Below are 27,968 nucleotides of genomic sequence, written 5' to 3' on the forward strand. Positions count from 1 at the left end.
CCCCTGCTCGCCATCCTTACTCATGACATTTATATACAGTACTGTCATTTTTCAAATATGGATATAAGACACAGAATGATCAAGCCCAAAAGTCATGTTATAATCCCTGAAGGTACTGAAGATGGACTGAAAGAATGCAAGTAAACCATCAATAATCTTGTGGTCTTTATGCCCAGTGTCTTTGGCTGGGCGGGTTATGATAGCTGTCACGCAACCTTTTCTTTTCTGCTTCCTGTTTACCAGCCTCCTTGCCTACTGCTCCTAACCTTACTTGCGTAAGCAAACCAAACAACACAGACTGCCTTTTCTGTTACAAGTTCCTCATAGTGCCAGCCTTTCACACCTGAAGCAAAAACTCAAAATGACATTGATTCCTTGTTCTTTTTTATTTTTCATTTTTAACATCACATACCAAAAGAATGGTTAATGGATAGGAAAATATGTCCAAAGGATCTGCTTCACATTGGCAAGGCCAATCCTTTTGCCCACTTGATGCCTAGTAATTCTTCCGAACGCAATATATAACAGAGGAGATTAACTATAGGTTAGACTACAGTTAATCCATAATCTAAATTAATCCATAATCTAATCCTCTGGCCCTTTTAGACTTGTTTTTGCTTCTGATGTGGATCAGCATGATCTGGTCCAGGGAATGGAAATCAGTGGCATTCCAGATTTGCTGCAGCATGACCAAAGGTAAGGAATGCTGGAAATTGTAATTCAATAACATCTGGAGGAGTACAAATGTTCCCTAGCCTAGTTCAGTATGCTTGTTTTCAACTTTTTTGAAAGAATCTTGAGGTTTCACAAAAACTTGGTTTTGATTCGCCAGAGGGGAAAATTTCCTGAAAGAAAATCCATCAACTACCATACATCTTTCTCTACAATGTTCAGCCACAGAAAGGTGTTGATATGTTCTAAAGCTCATTCTTAGTTCATCCAACCTCATGGGATAGGGTGGAGGAGCACAAAACCTTTCTTCAGTCTTCTACAATATTCTGGTTTTAGAAGTTGGAAAGATTCCTTGGAACTTGAGTTGATGTGGAATTAGCTCCTTCAGAAGAGGGTTTGAAAGCCACTGGTAGTAAAACCAAGCACTGATTTCAAGTTTCAGCACTAATTTAATGCTCAGCAAAATGGCCCACTAGAATACATGTGTGAGTGGATGCCAGGTCACTCATCCTCCACCTAAAGCATGAGATGCATCCCACCCAAAGCCTGTAGTAAGTAACTCATTAGGTAGTTGATAACTCTTCTATATTTACTATTTGTTTACAACTACAAAGTATGTACTGTATTTGTCAGACATTGTCAGGTTGCACTGTATAACTCTGAGGACATCTATTCAGAGGGCCTGCTGTAGGAGAAGGAAGATCATTTTCTAACAAGTATCCTACTCATTTTGGCAATCAGGTCATCTCCACCACACAAAGAATGGCCTAAGCAGGGCAGAAGGGTCTGAAAGAAGTGGCCTTTCCTACCTCCAAATACAGTTATTATGACCACATTGAGATGCATACAAGAATGCATTTGCCAAGAAGAAAAGTATACAAAAACACTTATGACTGGAAGCTCACCTCCACTGGTGGCTATCTTTGATGCCTCCTAGGCAATAAAAAATAGAATATACCATTTCAACCTAGTGCTGCAACTTCAAACTAAGACACAGCCTTAGGCAATATCTCTCATATTTATCCAGCTGTATTAAAGAAAGACAAAGAGAGAGACAGAGGCCAGGCAAGGTTATGCATACTGCACAGGAAATATAGGAACATGAGAAGAGAGGTGCCAGATCAGACCCAGAGGCATATGTCGTCCAGCATGCTATTCCCCTTGTAGCCAACCTGTGGGAAACCCACCAGCGAGACATGAAAGCAACAGCACCTTCCTACTCATGTTCCCCAGCAACTGGGATTCAGAAAGACTTCTTGGAAACAATCTGTTCTTATTCTACAACTCTATTGGTTAGAAAGCAGAGCTCCCCATGGGATTACCCATGGGGTGGGTGATGTAAACATTCCTTCAGCACAAGCCCATAAAGAACATGGTAGATTGATATTGGCAAAGAGATGGATCTAATATAATAATAATAATAACAATGCCACTTTCTAAAGCCATGCAGCCTACAGATCTGTAAGATTTTGTATTTTGTGGCGATTCTAAAAGTAACAAGTTTGTTTTTCAAAGTTTTCTTTTTTTAAAAAGTGTGATGTTCATGGGAATTGCTAATTAAAAGCATATTTACTTTGTCTTCACATTGAAGGACACAGATCACCGGAGACATTGTTCTGGCATTGATGCCGATAAAGCTTGATTCTCAGAATTATTAATCCTAAGTGTTTTATGTACATCAAGAGTGTCCTTTCCACTGCAAATCAAAACCTTTTAGATGAACCCTGGTTTTTTGGTTTCTTTCTTTGTTTATTATAAGAAAATTGATTGTTCAGAGGTCATCTTTTCAAGATTTGTCTGCAAATCAGTATGGCAGAAATATTTTGATTTCAAAATAAAAATTGGGATTCCTGTGTAAACACGTGCCCCCCATCAGAGGAATCAAAAGAGAATGCCATTAGAATCACAACACTGTGTTTATAGTTTATTGTTCAGTGCAGGTTTTAGTGATGCTCTATAAAAGGATATATTCCTCTCCAGAGTAAAATTTAAAGTCTAACTAACTGATCCTGTGCATCCTTCCTTAGAAGGTGGCTACTCTGAGTTCTGCAGGACTAACAGTGTAATTCTGTAGCCCTGCTAGACCAACTGGAGCACCTTAGGGTCAAAAGATGACCTCCTGTTCTCAGAGGTTTTAGAGGCATGCCACTGTGGCACTCAAATGGTGTCATGGGAATGTCCAGAGAACCACAATAGGGTGATTCTGTCCTTCTGTATTCTACTGCAAACGTGCTCATTCCCATCCTGATATAAATTGGAAAAAGGGGGTCCGTGCTTAATTCCACAAATCAGTCTCAGAACAATGAAACTCATACAGCGAAATAGAGAGAAAGTCTATTCCTCACCTTGTAGATATTACAAACATCTCCCAAGTCTGTCTCTCTGTCTGTTTGTCTCTCTCTCTCTCTCTCCCTCCCTCTGTCTCTCTTCCAACATGGATTTCCAAAGCAGAGCAGCAACGAGGGGAAAACAGCAAACATTTTGGAGGAAAAATATGTAGATGGTCCCACTCCTTTTCACTTACTTGCCCCATATCACCTATTGAACATCTGGCCAAAGGGATTATCTTTGGCACCTTTTCTGTGTATTGTCCAAAGGGCATAGCATGCTCCCTCACACCAAGTCAGACCTCTGGTCCATAAGGCAAGGATATTGGTCAGGCCTAGTGCAGTGTGCACTACTTTGAAGCCTTCTGAGAAGCCCTGTAGCCAACCTATAGCAGAACTTTTTTTTTTCAATCAGTTCATTCATAATACAAATCACTATCTTTTTTCCTGACACTATTTCTCTCTCTGTCCCTCATTTTTATAATTCTTTGTTGATTGCAGTTTCTGTTACTACTGAAATGCATATGTTCCAGTATAACAATATTATAGCATTTGCTAGCGGAAGGGTCTTCACAAGTATGGAGTTAGTTTTGCAACATTTTCCCCAACATTACTTGGAGCAGGGAAAAGACGTTGATGAATGAGCAGGGAACCATCAATTGTCCTTTGTTGTCCTGCATTCTTAGCTTTGACAAGTAGGAAAAGTGGCACATTTTCAGAATTGTGTATGCATTTCTTAGAAAAAGAAATTTTTAAAGGAAAAGAATATAATTTCTCTCTTCCAGCAAGAACTTGTGCTCTTGCTATAAATATAAATTGAAAGACAAAATAATGGTTTAAACTTCTATGTTTCCTAGAGCTTCAATGGTATAGATTGAAGAAGGGCATTTGACCACATTAGAAACATAGTGGATATTGCACCATATTCTTTAACATGTGATCACACAATAACAAAATATACTAGCACTGCAGTGCCTTGGAAACAAACAGGGTTCCTGGGCAGAATCTACCCAAAATACATTCAGCTGCAGCTTCCATCTCATACAGTCCTGAAGCTGTTTGAGTGCCAGTTCAATATTGCTGAAGAGCAACGTAGATAAAACACTTGTATTTCTTTCATTTGTCATTTAGCTTTCAGAAATACAGGTGCCTTTTAAGGAGAATCAAGTCCATAATCCATCTGCCTTTCTTTCAAAATTCATTCCATTATTGACACTGATCAAGAAAAGTTTTTCCTGTTTTACAGCTCTATATCTATGCACTGATGGTAAATGTACAGAAAATGGAGGATATAGAAATTTTCAGAACTTTTTTTTTTGCTGGTATAATTTGGGTTCAGCATCCTGTTGTTTGGTTTCTTAATATTAATGTTCAACAGATTGCTTAATTGTGTTGGTGCTGTTGGTCCTACACAGTATATGTTACTCATTATTACTAGCGTATTTTCAGAACTTTACATTTAGTTGTGCTTTATACGGATGGTCACGTTGAACAGCCAACATCATATTTAGTTTGCTATGGTTTTATTGTGCAGTTGAGTGATGGTACTCTAATTACAGGTAAGCAGCTTGTTTTCTGTGAATCAGTTTAAGCACCATGTATTCGTCAAAAATGTGTCTATAAATAAACTGGCTCTGCCTGTGACTCCAAGATGCTGATACTGTTGGGAAAAGGCTCCACTGCTTGCATTGGGTGACACCACTGCATCATGATACCAACCAATGGCCCAGGATGCAATTCCTTTGTGGTGTTGAGTTTCACCACTTCTCAAGAAATGAGACCTGTTGCATACAATAGAGAGAGAGCACATGTTACAAGCCAAAGGAAAAATCCATGCCGTCATCTTCCAACTCCTCTCTGGTTATTAAAGAGGTCCTGTCTTTGGCGGAAGTGTGCTCTCTTTACCTTTACTGTTTCAGTCTGCCAAAGTAGGGCATGCAGGTCAACAGGTCACAGCACAAGGAAGTACCAGTTTGCTGCCCAGAAAGTTCCTGGAATGGATGGATTCCACTACCACACTGGATCATTGGGTATATTTTATTTTGCTCCAGAGTAGAAAAATATATTATTCAGACAAGTGTATTCCATTGACAGACATCCATTTCTGGTGTATGTAAGCAAAATACAGCCACCCTGAAATTCCCTGAGTGCTACTGAAGTAGAAATATTAGCAAAATGCCCTTTCTTGAGAACTGCAAAAATGTAATGACTTGAAGACTCTGAAGTAATGCTGTAATTTAGTAATTAGCTTACAAGACCTTCCAGGTACAATTCAATCTTTGGCCGTAAATCATAAAACTTAACAAGTGGCTGCAGGTGATCTATGTCACCATTTGTGCCTTACTTTGGAAAATATAGCTAACATTGGTGTGCCTTGTGGACTTTCTGCAATCGTGACTAAAACCCTAGTTTCAATCTTTCTTTTCCCTGCCTTCTGATCACAAAGCAGCTGCTAGGTTCCAGCCCTATAAGAACACACAGTACAGCAGTCTCAGTCTGTGCCTGTTGTGTCAGTACAATGACTCATTTGGACTATGTAATAATATGAAATATGTGCATTCACATAAAAGGTATGGGAACAACTCAACGATGTACATGAATATTAAAGAAGTAACTTGAAATGTTAAGAACAAAACTGTAACAGTAAGCTTGGGGGCAGCTTCCAAAGCCCTTCCAAAAACATGGCAATAAATTGTATTTTTAATGTCACAGGAGTATTAAATACATGACAAGTGTGTGCTATTCCTAGCAATTATATTTAAATGATGTAATTACAACTAGATTCAAGTTAAAATCCAATTTAGTTTTTGCCCTAATATCTTTTGGAGGGTAGTCCCAGCATATGCCCTTTTCCCTAAAAATGGCTCGACTCCACTTCAGAATAAACCTCATCAGGCATGGTTTTGGGTGTCACACAAGGAATCAATCAGATGTATTGTTGATGGCTCAAGAGGAGCATGGTTTTAGACAGCTGAGCTCCTACCTGCTCATCTCAGAAGACTGCCTTCATCAGGATTATACAATTATACAGTACATCACAGCTTTATCCCACCCCACACCTCCCAAAAACTTATTTTGCAACAACAAAAAAACCCACACCTCAAATATTCCATCTTTTGTTATTGTCAGTGAGGTGTTTTAATGAAAGTCATGATGCAGAAGTCAACCAAACTAGGTTTGACAGCAGATAGGCAGCACACACCAGGGCCATGAAAAACCTGTGCATCCATTTATGGTGGTGGGGCTTAATAGCATAAAAGCCATGAAATAGCATTATAAACAATGTCTCCAGTCAAGTTTTACTACTCCCGGGATGGAAAGACTTGCATTGTTCCAGCTTCTCTTTCCTAAACTGGCTTATTATCAGGAGGAAATCTTGTTATTCCTGATCCTTAAAAAGAGAATTAGGCGAGGCACCAGCAACACTCTTGAAAAAGGCGGTGGGCGGGGCTTAAAAGTTTCCGGGTGGCTTAGTTGGACGGTGGCCCCGCCCTTCCTGGGCGGTTCTTTGTCAGTTTCGTCCTTTGTAACTTTCCCACTTGGAACTCAACTGAGATGCTCAACTTGCGAGGAGCCGCGGAGCACCGAGCGCTCTCGGCTCCTTCTTCAGTCGACGGGATCCTACGGCGGATTGGGGTGCAACCCCTCCCTTTGCAACGCTGCAGTGCCCCTGGCCCGGGGAGCTGCTGAGCGGGCTTTGGAGGACTCTTGATCCCATCACCGGGAAGGCTCCAGAACCGGAGCGGCGGGCTCCAAAGTACGGGCGGAAAGAACAGGCGGGGAGCGCGTAAGAAAAAAACACCCGGACGCCTCCATCCCTTGGATCCCACCATCGGCCGGAGCAGATCTGCAAGTAAGTCCTGGTCGGTCATGGCGCGCTTCGGGCAGCGCTTGCTTGCTGCAGTCAGGCGCGGGGAGCGGGGAGGGCGGCTGGAGCTTTTCGGAGACGGAGCGCGGCTGTGGACCGGCGCGTGTGCCTCGAGCCCGGGCCGGGGACGAGTTCTTCCTCGCAGCGAAGGGATGCTGCGGCAGCAGAGGACCGGTGTGGTTTGGGAAGCAGCCTGTTTTGGGGAGGATGGGGCTTCCGCCGCGGCCATTCGACGTGTGGTGTATCGAGGCGTGCGTTTGTCATTCTCACCGTCCGGGCCAAAATTGCACCCAGTCCCTACTTTGGGAAAGTGACTCCGAGCTCAGTCACTGCGCTCCCCTCCCTCCCTCCCTCCCTCCCTCCCACTCGCCTCGCGCTCCCGCCCTCTCCTTTCTCGCACGCACTTCTACCGCTACTTAAGGGGTCCACCGCGCGCAGGTAAGCGGGGGAGGGCGAATGGGCAGGGAGTTCTGATGGGGCGATGCTCACTGTTCCTAAAGGCCAATTGGCTGGTGGCGGTGTAGAAAAAACGCTGCCTGGATCGGACCTCGCGAAAGTTGATCTGCGGCCAATCCGGGTTTGCAGAACCTGACTGCTCTCCTGCCAGGCGCGCGCACCCGTCCTCGCGCGCAGCAACTGGGGCGTGGGGGGGAGGGCGAGCCCCTTCGCTCGTCCGCAGCCAAGACACCCTCCCTCCGCTCAGTCTGAGGCGCGCTGCTGGACGGGTGGGAAGGGGGAGTGGAGCGGGGTCTGGAGCCTGCTCCTCGCCTGGTCCTCCGGAGAGCCTCGGGTCGAGGCGCTCCTGCCCGCCGTAGGGTTGGGGCAGCTGGGCTGCGAGTCGCCTGGTGCTCCCATGGTAACGCGCTGTAACCCTTGCGGGGCGGGGATCTTCACCCACCCACCCACGCACCCCGCACACCGTCCCGTCAGCCGACCCTTTGCTCCTTCTTCTCCAGCCAATTCCTGTGGGGTCAGAACGCGCGCATCTTCCTGAAGGAGCGGGGAGGAAAGGCCCTTGCTGCACCCGAGCAGCATCGGGGGAAGGGAGGCTGGCTGCTGAAGATGGGACAATCCATTAACCCCGACCGGAGTTGGTGGCCCCCAACTGGCACTAGCAAGTGTGACTTCTCACCACCATCCGCTCTCTCGCCTCCCCCTTTCCGTCGAAGCACCTGCTATTTTGATTTCCTTTCAACTCGCACTCTCGCGCTCATTTCCATGACAACAAGGAATGTCACAACTAAAGATTCCATCTTAATTGGGGGTGGGGGGGATGGGGAAGAGAAGACCTGATCCGGATTCAAAGTTTGAAGCCCCCAAGCGGGGATCTGAGCACTATCGCAGCTTGGCTCTTTGCGGGGAGGGGGGTGTCTAAACTTTGCCTTGTGTTGGCACCTGGGCTGGGCTTCTGGCCGTCTGGATGTGGGTCTCGACCTGCTTTTTCTCCCCCTCTCCGGTTCCCATCCCCGAGACTCCCGCGAATGGAGAGCACAGTGCCATAAACTTGGCTGCTGTGTCTAAAGAGGGCCCGCAGGGTTGCTTCTTTTGCCGTTAACAGGGGAAGTTAACGGCAAAAGAAGGCCAGGGAGTTGGATAATAGGTGCGTGCATGTCCGCGGGCTTAATCATCTGGTGAACTAAGAAGGGACGGTTGCTGAGAACCGGAGAAAACGACCTCAGTTTCATCTGATCCAGATAGCGCTGGTCACATCTGCATAGGACTGCATCGGTCTTTCTTTGGGGGAAGGAGGTCCTTAACTACAGGGGGCTTTTCTGACAATCGTCTTAACACATGGATAAAAGCAGTGACCTAAAAACAAAAAACGTTAAATGCCTTTGATTGACACCATCGGGATCATCCACCTAAAACTGCCTATTTTATAATCATAAATGTTGTGGCAAGTCCACAGCAAGCATTCACAGTTTTAAAAATATCTCAAAATACTACTTGCCTATACAGATGAATTAAATGTCAGATTCGCACTAACCAATGTGCAAAAAAGTGTTCTTAGATGTCTTGCCTGCAGACATTTTTTCAGAACATATTGACGCATGCTGGAATCATATCCTTTGTTCAATGTATATGCTTCAATGCTTATTCAATGCTATGGGACTCCATACTGGAAAGAAACCATATGGATTAACGGCACATGAAAAGGAGCAGAATATGAAATCAAATTCCCAGATCATTCCTCCAAAGAGGAAATCGGATGATTCAGAACAGTAAATTCCTGTCTCTTCTCAAGTCGCAATATATTAGCACCTATTGACTTGGATGGGGAGAAAGCCCTGAGGAGTCAGTATCTTCCCATGTGTCCAGCAATGGGTTACCTGTGGCCTGCTAAATGGTGGAGTACAAATTCCATCATTTCCAGCTAGGGATACAGAAACAACCCATATTATAAACAGATGTAAAAGAATTCTATTTGGGCTCACCATGTGGCCTCTGTCTCCTGAAAACTGACGGTGACAAATGCTGTTCTAATAAAAAGAGCTGTGAACCATTTAAAAAAAAAGGGGGGGAGGGATTCATCATCTGCATTTTTAATATTGGATCAAGCAGTTATATGTAAATATACAGTATTTATATATTATCAAAACAATGTAATAGATTATTATATTGCTCTCAAATAATAAGCCAGACACAATTGAAAAGGCCATTTTTTTCACTCCGGATGTGATTGCACTAGAATATTCTCTTTTTAAATTATAGATAAATGTGCCCTTAATTGGAAATCCACTGATTACAATCTATTCTCTCTGTATACAGAACCTCTTCAAAGTTTTAATTCAAAGGTGGGCAATCAATGACCCTCATGCACCACCCTTTTGAGGGCATTATAGCCCTACCAAATTCTTTCCCCAGGTGCTGTTGTTGCTGCTGATGATCATCATGATGATTACTAAGATAAGGTTGGAAAAGGCAAAGTTGTGTGGAGTCACTACAAAACTTTATATAGCCATTTTACCCCTTATAGCCTACCATAAGTGCCTGTGAAAGGGCCAAAAAATTTCTCTCCCACCAATTCTAGAGATATGGTTTCATTATCACTCATATTCCCTGTGGGCTCTTCGGTGCCACAAAACGTGTGATAAAAACTTTGCCCATTTCAGCTGTAGTTGATTGATCCCATTACACCGATCAAAGCATGTGACCTTTGTTATCCTGCCCCAGGTCCCACAGTTTGACCACTCAACAGATCTGGAGTCCATTACGATACCTGTGGAGACCGTGCTCCACTTGTATGGCCAGGGGCTGAACATACTGGGTTTGCTTCCTCCCTAAAGACTGCCCCATATTATAACCAGCCTAACTTTTGTCTATAACACATCATGTCCTATGTAAAAATATTAAAAGTCACCTCTTTATTAAGGGTTACTTCTCTTATGCTCAGCACCATGAACTTTTCAGCTGATTTCCTTGCTTCATCGTCCTACCTTGTGAATCCAATGGATGATTTCCAATCTGTGTCAGTTTCACATGTTTGCAGTAAAAGTCCTTTCCATCTTGTTTCCCTATCAGAGTGCAATTTAAGAAATGTAGTGAATTGCCTATCAAGTGCTAAGTTTATAAGTCCCCAAATGACCAAATAATAATGTAAGCTATGCTTTTCAGAGACATAAAATAACTGCTTAACAGGTCATATGCATATGTACCTATAATTAAAAGCCAGTAGGACTTACTTCCAGATAAAGTGTTATTAGGCCTACAGTCTCAAAACACTAATCTGGTACTATAAACATCTCCTCAATGCACCAGAGTATGTGGATATTCTTCTACAATTAGAACTCACCCTGAAGGACTTCCTCCCCGTCATACTCCCACTAAATCCACGCATACTCCTTCAATAGATTTGCAATGATGGAAAGCTCATAAGAGAACCAACTGTTCCTTTCTTTTCTCTTTCACCCTGAAAAGAAAGAGCATCTATATTCTGATTTAGGTTAAATAAATGAGGAATTGAGACAAACAAAAATAAAATAAAATAAAAATAAAATAAACCATGTCAGATGGATCCAGTCATAAATCTAGTACAATACATTAGGGGTGGCTCTTTTTAAACAGAGCCACATCATTTAATGCATAGATGCAGACACAAAGCTGGATAAGGATCAGTATCTTCCTTTGGACTCCTTCAGTGAATAGCTTTGGTTTGGCAGAACTAAAATCCCACAAAGTCCCTTCCAAGATGCATGGAAAATTATAATTGATTGCATATGGTAAAAAAGAATAATGTTGTATCTCAGAATTTACACACACTTTCTAGACAAGCTCCCTGAACTGGAATAGAAATATGTATGTATTTCTTTGTAGAACAAAAACTATTACGGTGGAATGGATATTTATTATTTTTTATTATTTCTTATATTTATAACCTGCCTTTTCTCCAGCAGCTTCAAGTAGATCTCCTTTCTCCTTTCACTCTTTCTTTCTCACAACAACCCATGAGCTAAATTGGGATGTGAGAAACAACAAGTGGTCCTAAGTCACCCAGTGGAGTTTCTATAGCTGAAAGTGGACTAGAATCTGGCTCTACCTCCCCGCCTCTACTCTTAGTCTAACATTTTAAATCAATGTTTCTCAACCTTGGCAACTTTAAGATGCCTGGACTTCAGTACCCACAATTCCCCTGCCATGACTGCTGGGAAATTCTGGAAGTTGAAGTCTGTTCATTTAACTGCTACACTCTTTTAGTGAAATTGCATGTGGTATCCCCAGATGGAATCATCTCAGCTAATGGTGCCAAAGAGCTTGATGCTAAAGACTTAGCAATGGCTTTGGGGCCCAGGCTTGGGTTCATCACTGACCTTTTGAAGCTAGATAAAGGTTTTATGAGTCTACAATCACAGCCACCTCATTTTCTTGACCTAACATTTCATAATGACAATCATCTGATCGCATGGGATCTGCAGTAATTTTGTTCAGCTACCCATTCCTTTACATCCATAACCTGGAGCTTTTCGGTAAATTACATTCTCTCATCATCTTGTCCTATTTCCAGTCAATATCAGTTTTGATTTTTTTTTCCAGTTGTAAGTTTGTTCTCTCATGTTTTCTATCAGTCAGTCTCTGGGGGAAAAAGCCCACATGAATATTCACATTTAAACTAAAGATGTTTCCTCTACAGTACATATTTTAATTCATTTTTTATTATACTGTACTTTTTAAAGGTGAGAACATCATAGAAACATAAAGAAAAGTGCACTGTCCAAACAGTAATTGTTCCAATCTATGTATTCACAGATTGCAAATTAAGTTAGTTCACTGTGGAGTGAATTAAATCTTTGTGCATCTATAATTGTGAATTGTTGAACTGTGCTCTGGTAGATGGTTAGTGCTGTTGGCACAGTAAATGAAGCAGCCTTGGATTAAAGGAGTTTTTTAATTTTTCAAAACCATGGAACAGCAAACAATTTTTAAAATGAGAAATACAGTAACAGTTTCTTTTTAAAAAAGGAATATTGAAATAAAACATATTTTAATGATACTGTTTATTTTCCCTGCATGTTATATATTCATTATATATCTTAATGTGATGTTTGAGCTTGCCTATGACAGCACTTTTCATCAGTCCAAAATGAGATTTGTTCATAAAACAAATTGTTCATATACTCAGTTCAGCATTTAATCTACACTGATATTTGCTTTTGGTTGATCAAAATGATGCATTGAAGAAAAAAAGATAAATATTTCACTGCTTTTTCACCTATAAACTCATACTCTCTGGGAATTTTTCCATCAAGAAGTCATAATTTTTCTGACAGTATGACTTATGAAAAGAGATCTGCCAACTTCATCATTTATAGCTAGAGGGACTTGTTTAGCTAGAGAAATTAAATGGATCCAAAACCAACATGAAAAAACCTGATGGATATGGGGGGCCAATGCATGGAACACCTTCAAGTTTGGGGGAACAATGGCAGTATGAGCAACATAGTTACAGGACTACTGACTTAAAGCACACTTTGTAAATCCAGTGATTTCCTACTGCAGAAGTAGAAGTACATGCTGCTCTCCCACCTATTGACTTGAAAGTCCGAATTGTTAATTCAGCTTCACAAATCTTGTTTTATTTTTTATGATTCTGGGGCATCTTTCCCCAGGGCACATGATAAATACTCCACATTCTTAATGTATCCAGAGAGTTTCTTCTTGCGATGAAAAGCTGTAGCTTAGAAATAGATTCATGCTAGAGATTTAAAAAATAATTGCTTTTGGGCTGTTGGAAGTGATCTGAAGTAGCAAGCAGCATTAATCTCCCTTCTACTGGCAGTAAACAGGTTTTGCAGGTTCTTGCTTTGACTAAGTAGGAAAGTGACTAGATAAGAAAGTGTATACATGCTGCGGCTTCTGGGGTTGAAATCCCCAAACCTCTGAAGGGCACCAGATTGGCAAAGGAGAGTGGAAAACACTGACCAGAATAATGCCTCCCTGAAACCACTCTACTTTCAAAAGATTTATTTTTTGTTTCCTTCCTCTAGCAGTGATGGACTAGAAAATTTGGTTGCTTGGGAACAGTACTGGAATTTTCACTGTTACCAGACTTCTGATTTTTTTGCTGCCACAGACTAGCATGGTTCTCCTCCTACAGTTGTTAGATGGGTGTATTTTGCTCACATGGAAGCCAGCATTTCAGCTTTTTAGGAAAACACGCCTTGTCTGTTCCTCTCTTACCAATCTGAGGTGAAGTTTAAGAGATAAACTACACTGACTGAGCTAGGCAGCAAAGAAAGTCTTGTTTAATAGTCACCTCTATTGATTGTGCAGAGTCTACTTTTTCTGCATGTTGACTCCAATTCTGACCATTCATACTTCCCACTTCAGTTGTCACTATCTTGCTTTATTTTCACTTTGCTCTTACCTGTTTGCATATCCCATCCTTGGGAAAGTATTCATTTCATAATTAAACCAAAACAATTTAATAACTGGACTTACACCGTAGCTGAACAAAGTTCCTATTCAGAGCCAATCTTACTATGAGGCAGAGTGAGATGGATTTGGGAGTTACTGTTAAATGCTAATCATTTTATTTATCAGGTTTTTTTCTATAACAAGAATGAAATTTCTGCAAGGCAGAAAAATATATTTGACTTGGGTCTATTTATAACAACCAACTTTGGCGGAAGCTTAATAAAATTCTAGAACTAGACATGGTTTTGGACATCATTCTAGTACAGCCACCCAGTGTGGGAATCTTTTCACCACACCATGATATAATTGCAAATTCTGTAATGCTATAAATCTTTGCATTTCATCCAGAAGCTGCTGAAGGATCTATATGAGTTGTCAATTAGCTACAAAGCTAGGTTCATGGACTCTTGACATACAGTATATGACTTGAAAGATTTCAAAATGGAATGCAATGAATGAAAAAGAGACATATTTTGTTTCAAAATTCCAGTGAGGATACCTATATTAATTTGTTAACGGAAAATTAAATGTGGCTTCCCTGATACCTTTACCCAACAGCAAAACAAATTGTTTTTCCCCCCAATTATTAGCTATGTTCATATTACCTGTCATGAGCACTGATGGTGAGCAGGAGAGAGAATTTGAGCAGCCATTCAAAGAGACACAGAACAGATCCGCCTTGACTTTTGGGGTTTATCTGTATGGGTTTTCTCACGCTTCTTCAGTTTGTTAGGATTTTCTGTCTACTGTAGCAGTAATAAAACACTAGAGACCTATTCCTCGTCTCTGTGTGGTTCCTGCTAGTCAGGACATCACCATCACTAAGAATAGAAATCCTGTTGAAAAGAAGCAAATGGAGGACAGTGCAAATTGCTACAGGCATCCCTGCTGAAAAGCCTGAATGCCTTTGAAGGTTAGCTGTTGCTTCCAAAAAGCTGCTTGCACAGAGAATTTAACCCTTTTTGTGACACCAAAACATGGCTTCCCAGCTTCTTCCCATTCCAGTTACCTTTTTCCTTTACCTCACCTCTGCCCAGTTTCAGCCCCTCCTTTCTTTTTCCTTCCCTTGCCAGTGTTGCTGCCTCCTTCTTCTTTCATTTGTTCTGTTTTTGTTCTTTTTCTTTTCTGCTAAAAGAGGGAGGGGAAAATGTGTATGTAATTACAAGGTTCTGTGTAAGGAAGTGGTTTATGTGTGGGAGAGATCAGGTGGAGATGGGGATCGTTAATTTTATAAATAGGCTAACTTATTAGTAACATTTATATGTATATATTTGTCTGGGCCCCACATCCTTTTGTGTGGTTTCTGATTATGCACACATACATACTATATGTGTGTGCACATATGGAAGTGTATTCAATGTACACCTTCATTGGAAAGGGGAAATCTTCAGGATTGGATTTGGCTGAAGCTGAAGTTGGAGTTGTTAAGCTAGGTGGACAGCTTGAGAAAGGTAGATATTGTGTAGGACTTTAGTTGGTACTTACTTTTTTTTTTCTTCCTTTGGAGGAAGATCCTCTTAAATTCACAGTGCTCAAGACAAAAATAATTCACTATAATTCACAATACCTCATTCTGATTCAGAGCCAGTTTGGTATAGTGGTTAAGGCATCAAGCTAGAAACTGAGAGACTGAGTTCTAGTCCACAAAGGGACAAAGCCCGCTGGGTGACCTTGGACCAGTCCCTCTCTCTCAGCCCTAGGAAGGAGACAATGGCAAACAACTTCCAAAAAAACTTGGCAAGAAAATTGCAGGGACTTGTCCAGGCAGTCGTCAGGAAGCAGCCCTGACTCAAAGGCACAAAACCAACCAACCAACCAACCATTCTGATTCTCAATTACAGATCTAACCCATACAGAAGGATGTGGATTCCAAGATGCAGATTACTGTTGTTAACACTGGAAAGGTCTATTTGGTTCACCTCCTGGTACAAATGTAGTACTTAACTAAACCTAAAGAGGCTCAAGGGAAGTAGGATTTGTAAATCTAAGGGGGAACTAATTTTCTGAGGGGAAAGAGTCAAATTAAAATTGGCTTCACTTTAGGAACAGATAGTTGATCAATGTGGTGGAAAATCAAACATGCCAGCTGGCACCTGGTCTTTAAAAAAAATCCTAAAAAACACTATATGAAGCATTTGACATTTAAATTCATTCAAAGATAATATATTGCCATAAGAAGTAGTACAGATCCCATCAAAATAGGACAAACAGCTGGATGAGTAGGAGATAGAGAAGAGCAGGAATGGAGCAGGAGATAATGGGAAAGTAGGAGATAGAGAAGGCCCATCTGAACATGGTAGATTTGTGACTGATATCCCTTTGGCATCCTTTAGAAGATTGTGAAAGGTTTAATTTATTCCATAGTATTATTTTCTTTGCTGATACAGAAAACTGATCATTTAAAAACTGGAATCCAATTACTTTGTACGTCTTTCATATTCAAGCTATTAATGCCACGTTTTTTCTTCAAACTTGCTTATCCTCCAGAGCTACATGATTCTGGCATGTCTCTCAGTAGGATGAATATTACGTTGTCTGCTCAGTGCCATTATTGGTCACTGGAATCCTGCCCTCTGTAGTGTATTGACACTTATTTTTCTAGTTTTCTTGTCTAGCTATAAAGATTTACTTAACTGACAGCCATTGTGTTGTAGAAGTAGAAAGACTTGGTTTGGCAGATGAAGTGCAAATTCCTGCAAAATCATGAAGCTTGTGGCTGGACATTATAATTATATGACTTTAATTGACCTGACTTTTTTCAAAGAAACCTGGAAATTGTAGCTTGGCAAAGAGTTGTACAGTAAAACCTCAATTCTCCAGGCCTCCATTAAGCAGACTTCAGATGCAACAAATAGAATTTTCTGGGGACTGCACCCCTGTTGCTTCTGAAGCAGTCCAGACAACTGATGTATGTCATTTGCATCATTATGCAATTGATGTTTTTACATCATTTGCACCAGTGTAGTCTTTTGTACATATTTGGATTTAATGTAGACCCCTTAACTCCCAAATGATCTATTGAATCAAGATTTTACCATAATTCTAGGTGCCACCTTGGATTTCTTAGAGGAAATGTAGAAGACAGGTGTTCATTTTGAATAGTCACTAAGATTTCCTGAATTCTCAACCATTGAGATAAAGACTTACAGCAAAGTGAAAGGGTAGAAGACTAGATCTAAACATCATACTTACTGAACTTTGAGATTTTTCCCGACATCTTTGCTCATTTGCAGTATTAGGTACAGGTGATACATCCCTGTGTTTCTACTCAGGGACTGTATGATACTATCTATGGTGTACTATCCTACCTGACTGCCATGTGTATCAACTATATTAACAATCCCATGGAATAAAACAATTGATAACTCTTGTTACTGGCCAGATTGAAACTACTGTAAATCTTAATTACTACAATGAAGTTATTATATGCCTGTGCAGCTAATACTATGACCACAGTGGCCAATCTTGCAGAGACTATCACACCCTTTCTTTTGCTATGGTTGTCCATCAACACACTGACAAGACGTCTGCCTAAGCAGAGTGGCTGCAACAAATAAATAAGGAATAAATAAGGACTGAAGACAAAACTTTACTTACATTTTTTCCAGATGTTTCCATAAGGAAGTAAACACATACATCTGTATACTCTAGAAACTCTATGTTCTGTGAATGAAGGAGGAAAAATGCCACACTGCACACAAGAATCATCTAGAATTCAAATGGCAACATTACATTTCATATTCCATGATCATCTAAGAATGATGGGCTAAGTATACCAATAAGGGGGTCTGCTAATTCAATAGCTCATTTTTGCCTGTGCTGTGGGGCAAAATAGCCCAAACAAGCCTTTCCTACAGTGGTGGTATTGCTCTTTATGAATGTAATTGTATCTACCTATATTGCCCTGGTGACACTTAGCCCTCCTATTGCCTTTTTTCAGCCTCTTCCCTCATTGCTAAGCCCAAGAGAACAGTAATTAAACACCATATTTGAAGTAATGACAAGTAGCAAATTTATAGAACAGCGTATTTTCTGCTATCATTCTCTTTCATTCTGCCCAAAATCCAAGTTCATTTTTCTGTTTGTGTTGCTGTTAGATGGCAATGTTGTTAGTTTGGAGAGGGGTGTGTGTGTGGGTATGTGTGTGTTTCAGCCATCACTTGCTATTTTCCATTGATCTCAAAAGCAAAACAGCTAGCAACACGTGGACGGAAGTCCAGCAAGACAAATCCATTCAAAGACCACAGGGAATTCTAGAATAAGCTTTTGGCCAATCTAAAGACTGGATCCATACTTCTGTCTCTTTTCTCGTGATCAAAGATGAACAATCTTCCCACATGAGCAATTTTGGACAATTAATGCAGATTAGTTTCACCCTTCTTGCACATCATTCACACATCTTCCCTTGAAATTAGCCACTCTCAGAGATACTTAATTTTTTCAGGATTCCAATGACAGTATTCTGTTTCAGGAGAAAAGCATGATCTTTCCTCATTCATTGTAGCTGTCAGTGTTGTATCATTGCCACTACTGGACTGAATTAAGGTTTCCCATTCTCTTTCCCATGCATAACATTTTTTGATATTAAAAGCAGTTCTAACATTTGTTCAAGACTGTGCTCTAATCTCATCATTTGGAAAAGAGAACACCCTAACATTTTCACAGGCACACGCACACACACACTGCAATATATATCAGAGACGTACACCTCTGTTGGAGCACTTATCTAACTGGCTTTGGTTTTGTTTGTTTTTATGGTCAAGAGTTGTGGGGGATTGGGGGAGACTCACCAAAGCAAGCTATATACTGCAGCAAGTCTATTCAATCAGAGGGAAGGAATCATCACATGAAGCACAAATGGCAACAACTGGAGGCTACTTGGACAGTTCATCATAAAAGACTTGGATCTTTGTCATACTATCCTACTGACCTATATCAAAAACCCACAAGAAGAAAAGGGATTGTCCTATATCTCATCATACTGAAATAAACTACCAGTTCTTCAAATGCTATAAAACTGGCTGAAAATAGATTGCTTTCCCATTATGTGAGGGGAACAGCCTCTGTCACCCAAATGTTACAGTACTGTTAGCAAGAACGTCAGATTATATTTTTCCTCTAGATTTCTTTAAAGGGAGATGACATAAATTCATGGAAATTAAATCTATCAGTATATATTTGTGAGCCTGGCGGTACATTATTCCAGAATCTGAAGCAACTTGGGCCCAGTTGCTGGGCAATAGTAGTGGAGCTTGGAAAACTTTCATTGGTTCAACAGTTCCAAAGGAGGTAAACCGGAAGTGGAATTATTTGTTAATGGTGCATACCATTATTTACAGAATGGGATGGTAATTAGGGGGTTGTGCCAAAGGGATGATAGGCTTGAATAGGAATTCAAAGGACTGGTTGAATTATGCAAGAGTTCTCAGAAGGTCCTCAAGATGTAAGGGACAGTATAAGCATAAAAGGCAGTGATGATTTCAGGAGCAAAGAAGCTTTGGACTGCTGACAGAAGAGAAGGACAATGAAAGGAGAATGTTGGAACAGAAGAACAGAGATATCGGAGGCCCGGCGGAGGCAAGCCGTGGAGGCCTTTGAAAAAAAAGAGGGAGAGGTTATGTCAACTCCAGGAGCAAACAAGAAATCGGTGTCAGAATGCAGTAATAATCCTTGATATACTCCAGACTACATTTTTTGTTGTATAATCATTTCAATTAGAATTCTACTAATACTATTTATATTTGGTATGCAATCCCTCATATATTTCCATGCCTTTCAGAGGTAAAAGCAGACTTAGCCCAAGATTCCTGGAATAAGAGTAGTCACGTAGTCGTAGTCAAGAGCTGCATACTCACAAACTAGAGCTTCTCACATTTCTGGGTCAACAAAATTATAGTGGCGATTAAAACTGCATTTCATCCTTGGAAATGTAAGCAGAGGCTTTTTAAAAAGTATTGTAAGGAAAGTCTAGCAGTTGTTACCATGATGCCATCCTGCCAGTGAAAGTGGGAGCGTTGGGGCAACAGAATCCAGGATTTCAAAGGAAGCCAGACATATGGTAGAGGACTGGTAAGTCTAAGAGACCAGTGCTGACAGTGCGAATTTCTTGTAAGTTAGTCTTGCATGGTTTACATTATACAGGTAGTCCTCACTTAACAACGGTAACTGGGACTGGCAACTCTATCGTTAAGCAACCTGGTCGTAAAGCATGATGTCACATGACCTCGCTGAGTTACAATGGCAATTGCGGCAATTCCCATTGCCATTGTTAAGCGAATCCCATTGAGTTGTTAGTCATGACATCACATGATTGGCATTATTTCTTAGTTTACAAAATTAGAATGCATTCACAGGATGTCTTAATAATCAATGTTTATATAGTCTGTGTTAATTAATCCTAAATATGCTGTCTTTGTTAAGAACACTAGTGTCTTGCTAGATCAGACCAATATCCACCTAATCCAGTCAGAGTCCCACTGGTCACCCACCTGAATGTGACCATTAGTGCACTTCTGAACCACAGTCTATTATTTGCAGGCCCTTGGCTTTAGGGTATTAATATGGAAAGCTTAAATATAGCTATGAGGATGCTTTTGTAGAACCAGAATCCTCAGCTTGTGAGCATTCTGAGATCTGCATCCTTCTTACCAGTATTAACCTTCCCTTCTTACTTTTCTACTGTACCCCCCACCAAGAATCTTTGCTAATTCTTGTCTCCACAAATGTTAAGAATAATAGCCTGCCATTATGGCCAAGTAGTATACAAGTTACATCCCATTTGACAGCAACTTAGCTTTACAGTACCATGCAGGCCTGTGGGACTCTTATTTTCTTCCCTAAGGCCAATGGTTGCCAGTCTCCCATCCTCAAATATTATTGGAATACAACTCCAGTCAACCACTTCAAGCAACAATATCTAGCTAGCAAGGTTGGGAACCATTTGTCAACATGATTCTTCCAGCACCCCTTCTAGGTAGTCTTGTTTTGAATCTTGGAATAAATTTTCACTCCTGTTATTTCCCGAACCTTTAGATTTGTTCTTTCCTGCAAAATTTTTCATGTGCCACTCACAGCTGCCTCCAGATACTTAATGAAGATGTTATTGAGCCTGGAACCAACCATTAACCTGCTAGGGTTGTTTTTCTGCATCAGTAATAATCGTATGACTTTGAGTTTGCTTTTGGAGGCACATCTGAACTAAACACTTGCAAAACATAGTAACTCAAAACTGATCTTCAGAACATGCTGCATCTGGAGGAGAAACAAGCCAAGCCAAGCCAAGCAAAGCCAATTCTACAAGCAAAGCCCACTTTAGATACATTCCAAATGCCATAATAAAATTCAGGTTATTTGATTATATATTACATTGATCCAGCTTATGCTGAGCCACTAATTCTGTCATTACAGAAAAATAAAGGCTGTCAAATTTTCTGGCAAGACTTATTCCCAGTAATCTCCTTGTGCTAGTTTTGGCTTCGAGTTCTGCTGTCCTTTAATAATTTCAAGTGGTTTCACTCTGCACCATGTTTTTGGTAGGTTTAGTATCTTAGATTTGCAGAGCAGTAATGCCCAAGGATCTATTGTATCCCTAGCTTGGAAATTAATTCTAGTTTAGACCTTACTTTTTATTCCTAATTGGCTCTCACTGAAAACAAATCACTGCTTGTTGAAAAGTAGTGATTCCCTGAATAAAACCTCAAAACCATCATTGTATGGAACAGAATGCTTTGTTCTTGGCACCCAAAATATACTTAATGATTGAGGCCAACCTCAAATGTAACTCTGTTAGAAGCCTAAATGGGGGAAATGGAAAACACCCCCTGTCATTTGGGCAGAAATCATAATGTAAAATGAATAAATAATAATATGGATCCAGTTGTTTATTTTGATATTTGCTTATTGACTTAATATATAGACGAGAAGAAAAAGATCCATATATATTGGGCATAGAGTCCTCCTTGTAGAAGGCTACTGAAAACTTTGGGCCACTTAATACATTACACTTTAAGTATACACTTTAAATGTTTTCTCTGTTCTCTGCAAAGCAAAACTTGTGAATGCAACAAGTATTGCCACCATGAATAATTAACAAGGCACAATAAGCCTAAATATTTTGTATGTTGTTGATTGTAAATTACTATAATGGGAAGCAGTATGTAAATAGAGCTTAATGTGATCACCTGAATCTGTCATGTAAAGTGTGAAATGAGCATCTCACAGTCTACAGAGATTTTAACATGCTTAATGTGGGCTGTGCTTGAAAGCCATCAATAAATTATAGTTGGTTCACATGAAAGTGCCAGAACTCCTGTTTGGGCTATAGTTACCATTCAAGATAATAAAGCTGTTTCAGGCACAATCAAGGCCATTACCAGACTATTTTGACACATCTTTCCTAAAAGCTCCAAACAATTTTTTTTAGTTGCATTTTGAGTCAGCATCTGCCAGTTATTTTCATGGTTCTTGATCTTTGAAAGAAAAGTGTAGGCCAGGGATAGGAAACTTGGACCTAGGGTCAAATTGGGTCCCATCCCTTACTGATCTGGATGACAGCAGTGGGGCTTCTGAGCACTGACTTCTACAGGAGAGGGGCAGGGTGGGTGAGGAAATGATGAAATAGTCATGATACCATGATGCAAACTCTTCCCCTTTTGTACATGCATCACAACATTTTCATTGCCCACAAAGACATAGTGGGCAGAACTTGCATTGTAATATCACAATACATGTTTCATCATTCTGATGAAATCTCAGCTTGCTGTGCACCCCTCTGCTCCAGAGATTAGAAAACTTTCCTGAAATTCCACAGTCCTATCCTACTCTGAGGGACGCAGTGGCTCTGCGGGTTAAACCGCTGAGCTGCTGAGCTTGCCGATCGGAAGGTCGGCGGTTCAAATCCGCATGACGGGGTGAGCTCCCGTTGCTAGTCCCAGCTCCTGCCAACCTAGCAGTTCGAAAACATGCAAATGGGAGTAGATGAATAGGCACTGCTTCGGCGGGAAGGTAACGGCCGTTCCGTTTAGTCATGCCGGCCACGTGACCACGGAGGAAGTGTCTATGGACAAACGCCGGCTCTTCGGCTTTGAAACGGAGATGAGCACCGCCCCCTAGAGTCGGACACGACTGGACTTACTGTCAAGGGAAACCTTTACCTTTACTATCCTACTCTGCTCTTAGGAGTCCTTGTTCCATGGAGGAGAAAAAGAGGAATGCTATCTCCTCCTGCAGAGAGACAGGCAGGAGGGCTTTTCTCCATGTGCAGGCAGGCAATGATTTCTGCTTCCTTCTGTGTACAGAGTTGCTCTTGGTGTGGAGGAAGAAGTGAAAATGGCTTCCCACCCCTTCTGCATTTAAAGGCATTAGAGTCAAAGTGGAGTTTATATGAAGGTAGAAATGAGCAAATCTCTGCATGGGCTAAACGTGACTCATGACCTCACTCTAGACCAGTGTTCTAGATGTACTTAGTTATTCCAGATGTACTGGGACTATAAGGACTACAGGAATTCCCAGCCAGAATGGTTAATAGTCATGCTGGTTGGGAATTCTACAAATTGAAGTACCAACACATCTGGAGGCTATCAAGCTGAGAAGGGCTACTCTAGACCAGTGCAATGTAAAATGACCACTCACAATGACCATGCTGCCCTTTTCATCATACAGTCCTGAACTTGCTCTCCAGAAAATCCATATAATAGCATCCAGGCATTCTGCTAACATTACCTTCTCTCTACTGGAAGTGCCAGAGACTTTAGTGACTTCCCCACCTCACATATCAGACTGCTTTCTTACCTTAGATCTGTGTTTATCTCCCTGTGTAACCATACAATCTGCCTTGTCTTGGTTTTCCCCTTGGAAGAATTTCTATAATGCACCCTAATGAGGCTGCTTCCTGGTGTGAATAGACTGCAGTTTTGCACATCCTCCCACTGTTTTTTTTTTAATATTATTATTGTCTAAACCGTTTATTCTCAAAGCTGTCCCAAATCCCTGTTCCTTAACACAGCCTCCCCAAAATGGTTCCATCCAGGTGGCTGTATGGTATGCAAAGCCCTCCACCTTTGTTTGGACCTTTACTGGAAACAAACCTTGTGGTCTTGCTCAAGAAAGGCAACTTCTTCTGCCTTCTCACCCATTATTATATTACGCCCCTTAATTGACTAATAAGCAAAGCTGAGATGTCCAATGAATATATACTGGCAGAATTTATTCCTGGAAGCAAAAGGAATGAAAAGGAACTTTCTGCAAGAAAGGAAGGAACAATCAAATCTCCTCCACTGCGTAGCTAATTATAGTTATAAAATACTGCATCTGAACAACCTACTATGGAACAACAACAAAACCTGATGAAATGGACTGATGAAGGGAGACTGTAAAGCCATGGAACTTTCTGGAAACTACTGTAGTTATTATCCTCAAAGGACATCAAGGAATATGAGGCAAGCTTCTTCCCTGCTTGTGATTTACAAAAGAGAGAGTTGGGGTCCTGGTGTTGGGGTCCCAGTCTTCCATCTCTGCTGCAGATCTATCAGGAGATGATAGGATATATACATTAGTAAAAGGTAACCATACTCACATGTATAATTGGACAGTTGGCATCTTCAGCAGGGAATATACTGTATCTCATCCACTCTGGCCAGTTTTTCCTGGCCAGAAGAAAGAATAAATCTGAATTAGGAAGAGAAGCTACTACTATGAGCTGCAGTGACCATTCATGGAAGAGAAAGAAATCTAAGAATGGATACTAATTGTGATGGCTATAAGGAATCTCCAGATTAAAGTGAAGTCAGTGATCAAATGCTGAGACAATGGAACAATAATGTGAGGAGGTAACTTCATTTATAACTTAACCTTTCCAAAGAATCTGGATGACACTTGACAGATTATCATGCTAAGCAATGGTTTGGTATTCAACCAACCACAATTGACTGGATTTACACTATGTGCTACACCAAAATCAAATAAGTCACATGGTTTTGCATGTTATGTGATCCCATCCAAAGAAAATGCTTGACAAAAAAGTCCCATGGTGACTCTTCAGAATGTCAGAGGTTTGTTGCTGGCCAAAAGAGCTACTGCAGTGGTAGCACCATTCCTCATTAAAAGCAATGCATGGTAGTGGGAGGCAAAGGCTGTTGGAAGACTGTCTTATATATGTATATGTATATGTATATATATATATATATATTCAAATTTCCAAAGTATCTTGCAATGCCTGTTTTAATTAAGCCATTAGCTTGACAGTTACTGGATGCAGAGTTTTTTAAATACACCATCAAACTTCTCTGGGAACATATGTCTCTCTGGGGATTTGAAACACACCATACTTACCTTCAATTCATTCTTTAAGATAAATAGTGTCTTTTTTTCTTTTCATTATGACAGTTAAAACAGCCAAAATAGGACCTAAAGATTTCAGTTAGCTTAGCATGGCAGATTTCATGCAGTCAGATCACTAACACATTCCTACATCAAGACTGGTAAAGGAATTGCTGAATAGGTCTATCTGAATCATATGCAGATAAGAAGGAATTGAGCCATCCGTTCCAGTAACCTGAAGAGAGAGTAGCATGAGCTCCCCTTTCATACACCTCCAAGTGTAATATTTAATTGTTCATGGTTTTTGCTTGAGAGATATTTATGAGAAGAAAGCCTGAGATAATACCACTTTCTTTCCCAAGTCATATAAAATGTTCTCAAGCATCCTTATCAATGTGTGTTTTCCTAAGGTATATTTACATAAGCAAAGTCAATCATCTAATATCTGGAATACTTGTACAGGGTCTTTCTTTAACCATTATCTTGTTGCTCCCCTGCCTATCTAAGAATCAAACAGGCAACATGATCAGGAGGGTATCAAATTGGCTTTCAGATATTTTCCCCCAGAATCCTTTTCTTTTTCCTACTTTATATCAGTTTCCAGGAATATTATATTACAGGAGCTTCACACAAGGTAGATATGGCTCTTTGCCAAGCAAATGTAGGGCAGAATAAATAACTTTATATAAAAATGTCCATTAGGGAACACAGCTAGTAGTCCAAAGTGGTATTTCTGAAAGCATAAAGCAAGTTACCTTTTATTTAGCTGGAGAAAAGTTGTAGAGAGTTTAGGCCACAGAGATATGCTTAGATCCGTTTCCTCCTTAAGCAAATCTTCATCAGTTGAATGTGAATTGAGGCATTAATCAATTAACTAAGCATAAGCTTGCAGATTACCCACAATAGCTGTGAAGGAGAAGCATTCTTAAGACATCAGATAGAAATGCCATAACACACCATTTTAGAAAGCATTCCTTCCTAAGAGATACTGAACAGAAAATGGCCAGTTTACACGGTACCCATCACCTGCATTTTCAGAAGTGCTTAAGTTTATAAAATATAACATTGCTTAATTAATTTAGGCTAATCATCTTTAATCAATTAAATTATCTATTTAGTAAGGTAACTACTTCATAAATGCCTTCTACACTTTCATTTCTCAGCCAGTTTCCCGTTTCAATGTTTAAGCAACCATTTTACAGCCAGCCTGTTGAAAAAGCATCTGAAGAATTAATTCCACTGTGAGGACCATGAGCTTCACTGTTGCATCTGGCCAACTCTTCAAGTGTTGATCTCCCAAAAATCAGCTAATGTTTATGGGACAGCCCAATTTCTTCTTACAGAAGCAAATCAAAAGTCAGGATTTGAGACAGTTAATGACACAAGAGCACAGCCAGCCCTTGCAAGCAATCTAGTGACTAAATTGGCATAAAATTAAAGAAACAATATACATAACTGAAGCAAGAGATGGACTTTATAGATTATCATCTACAATGTATCCTTGAATCAGATATATTCTTAGAGGTTTACCTCCTCCAAGAGAAAAGAGAATGCACCTCCTAAGATAATGCTTTCTATCTAATACAATAACTTATTGGGTATATTTTTGGGAACTGGGAACACTTTTTTAAATTGAGTTGATAATTAAACTCATTAACTGATTAAATGTTTCCTCATAACCCACCCTCCCTCTAATTGTACCTAGGACTCTGGCCTCAGCAGGATTTTGAATAAAACCGCAGCCTGCTTTCTTATGAAAGGTTAGCAATTTGCAGAAAACCAATATAAAACCTTGTGGTACTTAAAAAACCACCAAATTATTTATTCATTTATTTTTCTCTTTTTTCATTCAGTTCATGGCAGCCTTACATATTCATCCTCCTGTTTTTCCCCACAACCCTGTAAGGAAGGTTGTGCTGACAGAGTGATTGGCCCAAAGTCACCTGTGATCTTTTGTGGCTGATGGAGGACTTGAAGCAGGGTCTAGCCCTTAACCATCTCATCATTTTGGCTATATAGGCCAATTTGTGTGGAAATGACCAAGCTGGAGAAGACTGACTTAAAATATTTAGACCAATCATTTTTTCAGCTCTTAGTACAGCTTGCACCATAAGACAGCAATCAAACTTCCAATAATATAAAGAAGTTTCAAATATAGTTGTGAATCACCCACACCTATCGCAGGGTAGCTATATCTGGGAACATAACCTTTTGCTCTGAGAAGGCTGACATTGCTTGCAATCATTCTATTTTAGGTAAGAGAAATACAAAATATGTGTCTATGTGTGTGGGGAGAAAGAGACTGTAAATAATACATACCTTGACAATCGATCTAGACTGATCTGTCAATATCCTCTTTGGGTCTTATGATTTATGCATAATTAGTTCATTGAGATTTTTCTTCATGGTAGCCAAACACAAAACAGATTTTTTTAAAAAAATGCTATTTAATATATTGCCATTGTTATTTATAGAGATTAGCTTGCAGTGATTGAAGTGGATCATTCTGTATGGGATGGAAAATGCACATATTCCTCTTCCTATTTAGTAGGTAAATCTGTGCTGGCTTCATTCCCATGCTCTCCAGCTCTTGATATAAGCTAGATGAGTCACATTTGATGACAAATACATGAGCAGCATCTCTGAACCCTGTTTCCAATGATCCTTTCTTTGTGCAAAATTCAGCATGTTGTTAGTCAGAGCAGCTGTAGTATGGTTTGCATTATAAAATCAGTTGCAAATTAACTCTTTCAAAACATCATGGGTCCAAGCCAGAACACTTCCCAATTCAGTGTTATTGTATACCAGCAGGCATCCTGTTGCATGGATGCATTCATCTCGCACAGCTTGAAGACTTGTGGCAATGATGAATT

At 40.4% G+C, this 27,968-nt stretch overlaps 1 protein-coding gene across 1 annotated transcript in view; it reads left to right on the forward strand.

Annotated features, from left to right (window-relative positions):
• The first annotated feature begins 6,571 nt into the window (after positions 1-6,571).
• CAMKV (CaM kinase like vesicle associated) overlaps positions 6,572-27,968 on the forward strand; it is a 56,202-nt gene continuing 34,805 nt past the window's right edge. The window contains exon 1 of the mRNA XM_063296444.1: positions 6,572-6,852. The gene's annotated coding sequence lies outside the window, so the exon portion shown is untranslated. The remainder of the gene's footprint in view (positions 6,853-27,968) is intronic.

This window comes from Candoia aspera, chromosome 2 (genome assembly GCF_035149785.1).
Source record: "Candoia aspera isolate rCanAsp1 chromosome 2, rCanAsp1.hap2, whole genome shotgun sequence".
Taxonomy (NCBI): Eukaryota; Metazoa; Chordata; class Lepidosauria; order Squamata; family Boidae; genus Candoia; species Candoia aspera.